The sequence below is a fragment of the Cyprinodon variegatus genome, unplaced genomic scaffold (assembly GCF_000732505.1).
Source record: "Cyprinodon variegatus isolate N-32 unplaced genomic scaffold, C_variegatus-1.0 Scaffold1399, whole genome shotgun sequence".
Lineage (NCBI taxonomy): Eukaryota > Metazoa > Chordata > Actinopteri > Cyprinodontiformes > Cyprinodontidae > Cyprinodon > Cyprinodon variegatus.
The window spans coordinates 153,902-156,903 of NW_015151852.1; the positions used below are offsets into that span (position 1 = coordinate 153,902).

The 3,002-nt window shown below is 43.4% G+C and overlaps 1 protein-coding gene across 1 annotated transcript in view; it reads right to left on the reverse strand.

Annotated features, from left to right (window-relative positions):
- LOC107103222 (metallophosphoesterase domain-containing protein 1-like) overlaps positions 1–3,002 on the reverse strand; it is a 62,769-nt gene that overhangs the window by 56,243 nt on the left and 3,524 nt on the right. The window lies entirely within an intron of this gene.

Genomic DNA, 3,002 nt, shown 5'->3' on the forward strand with positions numbered 1-3,002 from the left:
CCTCTCCACTGTCGCTACAAGCATGATTAGTGTAAGGGATTGCTGAAGAGTCAATCTGACTGGATGATCTGGTGAACTGGAAAGGTGTGAATTGGCGCTATAGAAATAAACTGAATAGAATTGAATTGGACGATGGACGGATGGATTATTTTTATTTGGAACTAATATTTCCTGGCTATTCCCTGCAAAAAACATCTAGAAATAAGTAAGAATGTCTTCCATTAAGTTTATTTAGCATTTAGGTGAGCAGGTAATTAAGTTGATTTCTGGATGGAAACAACATTTCTACTCTTAAAACAAAATAATTAGATAATATGCACTTAAAATAAGACAATGCAATTGCTTTTGTCCTCATCCAGCCTCGTCCTCATTAGCCACCCATTGCACACAGACAGTTTCTCCATCCTGTTAATCGTTCCTGTTAAACTGGACTCCCAGTCCTGACAGGAACCATTCCTCTTTATTCATTGAAACTGTTTGAATAGATTTCGGTTCATCCTTGATGTTTTTGTCAGCAGGTTTAGGAGGAGCCTGGAGGGTTCGGGGGACATGCCGCCCATCCCTGGCCTGTCATCCATTAAGGCATGGATTCATTTTCTAGAGGCAGAGTGGAGTGATGGCTGCAGGGAAAGAAGGAGGCGATAATTTGGGGACAGGCGGCTGTGGCGAAGTCCACCTGGACCGCCGCGTGATGTCGGCGTGCCATCTTGATTCCTCATTCACTGCAACCTCACACGCTGACAGCCACTGATGGCACAGAAACACACTTCACACTTTGCAGGGCGGCGGATCCCCGCATGGCTGGTGGAAGCCTTTCAGCAGCGCCTCTGAAGGCCTGCACATGCATATTTAAAAGTGTCTCTGTTGTGGTGAATGTGACAGTGACAGTCCCTCACACTGTTAGTGTCAGACAGAGAAATGCATTAGCAGATGCTGAGTGTCTCACACTATGGGCTCAGACTGGGCGTCTCCATCCTCCTCTCTCTGTTCTTCACCCTGATCAGGACTTCATGGTGAATCTGAACCTTTCCCTGTAAACCGGCCCGGTGTGGACCGAACACTAAGCTGTACTGTCTTTATGTAGCTGCCACTCTGTCTTCCTTCCTGTTTCTCACCTTTGATGTATTTCTAGCCTGAACCTGATGGATGTTGGATGTTATGAAGGGAGGTTGTAAATGGTTGGAAAGTGGCCTCATAGCTAAGGAGCTAAACACAAACGCAGGCCAGATGTTTGAGACATCATTAAATCATTTAACCACAGAAACCAATTCTGCCATAAAGCCTAATAAAACCAAGCAGAGAAACTACCGCAGAGTGCTGTGAGTAGAACGTATCTCTGGGACAAAGCAGGCTGTCATCAGATTCACAGTTTTCTCTTTCCTTCCACCGATGCTGCAGTTTTGCTGATCTTATTTTTAGTCTCAGCATCTTTTCCTGGACTCTTAGCACCGTGCTCCAACATGCCAGCAGAAGTTCTGTTGTCCTCCGTCCTCTCTGTAACCCAACGGGATCTCAGGGTTATTCCTGAAGGGAACGGGTCCAACCAGCAGAGGGACTCAGCGAGCTGATGATGAAGATGACTGACAGACCAACCCTCTTCATCCCTGAACCACAGCTGCCTCACTGGGAAACACAGGAAGACTACCAGAACCATCGGAGCAGACTGGCACAGAGGGGCCAGTTCCTAACTGGTCCCAGTCAAACTGTTCCAGTAACGTCCTGTTAGAAGGGATGGAGGTTTCCCCAACTGCAGGTCTGATACTTTCTACACACTCCATCCATCCATCCATCCATCCATCCATCCATCCATCCATCCATCCATCCATCCATCCATCCATCCATCCATCCAGGTTGGTACCAAAATGAGCAGATGAGTCAGAACTGAAGGATCCAAACCCTGCAGCTTCTCTGCAGACGCCATAAGCGTAGATGCACCTTCAGTCCATCTACTATTTTAGATAAAATAAAATAAAAACATCTTGTTTATTTGTCATTAAAAGCTTCTGATTTTTAGAATTGTATTTTTTTAACCATTTAATATCTGAATGAATCAGATTTGTCGGTTTATAAAACACAACCTGTGCATGTTTCATCTTAAAATCAATCAAACTAGACGGTGCCGCATTTAAAAAAAGATCTAACTGCTCATTTAATTAATTTAATTAAATAATTTAATTTGACTGATTGATGAGAAACCGATATCCTGTCAGGGGATGGATGAAGCACACATCCTGCCTGGTTCCCGACGCGCTGACAGCAGACATCAGCGCAGTCAGTGGGAGATCTACACGCCGTGTCTGGAGCACGTCTGAACTAACCGGCCGCACCGGGGAGCCAGAAATCAGAAAAATCAAACCCATTCATGATGACGGTATGAGCTGACCTCTACAAACACAGAGAGGAACCCAGCACAGAAAAACATGGACGCCATCGATTCTACCACTGCAGGCGTAATAAGTACAGCAAACATCTCGGTCCCAATATACTATGTATGACATTCAGAAGATAATTCATATTGTATAAATGATATTTATTAGTTTCTTTGTAAGATTAATAAAACATTTTTGTATAATTGAATTAAAAGGCAAAGTTCTCTGTGAGCTGATTCCAGCACATTTCAAAGCTTTCCTGATTAATCTACAGAATAACCGATGCTTATTTCTAGTAAAAAACGCCTACAGCAGGAGACACTGATCATTTAGACTTAAACACACCTGTGTTCTCTCAGCCTCCTTATAAGCACATCTTATTTTTATATATAAGAAAATACATCAGAGTTCCTAGTTTCCATCTGTTAATATGGACATAAGGCAAAGGACATCGATCAATTACCATTCAGATACAAAGCATTTCCTAAATCAATGCAGACAGAAATATGATTAATATAAAGATACATGGAGACTTAAAATAAAAGCACTGACACCAAGCTAGCTGACCTGTTAGCCACTGAGACCTGGCTACCTGACCTGTTAGCCACTGAGACCTGGCTACCTGACCTGTTA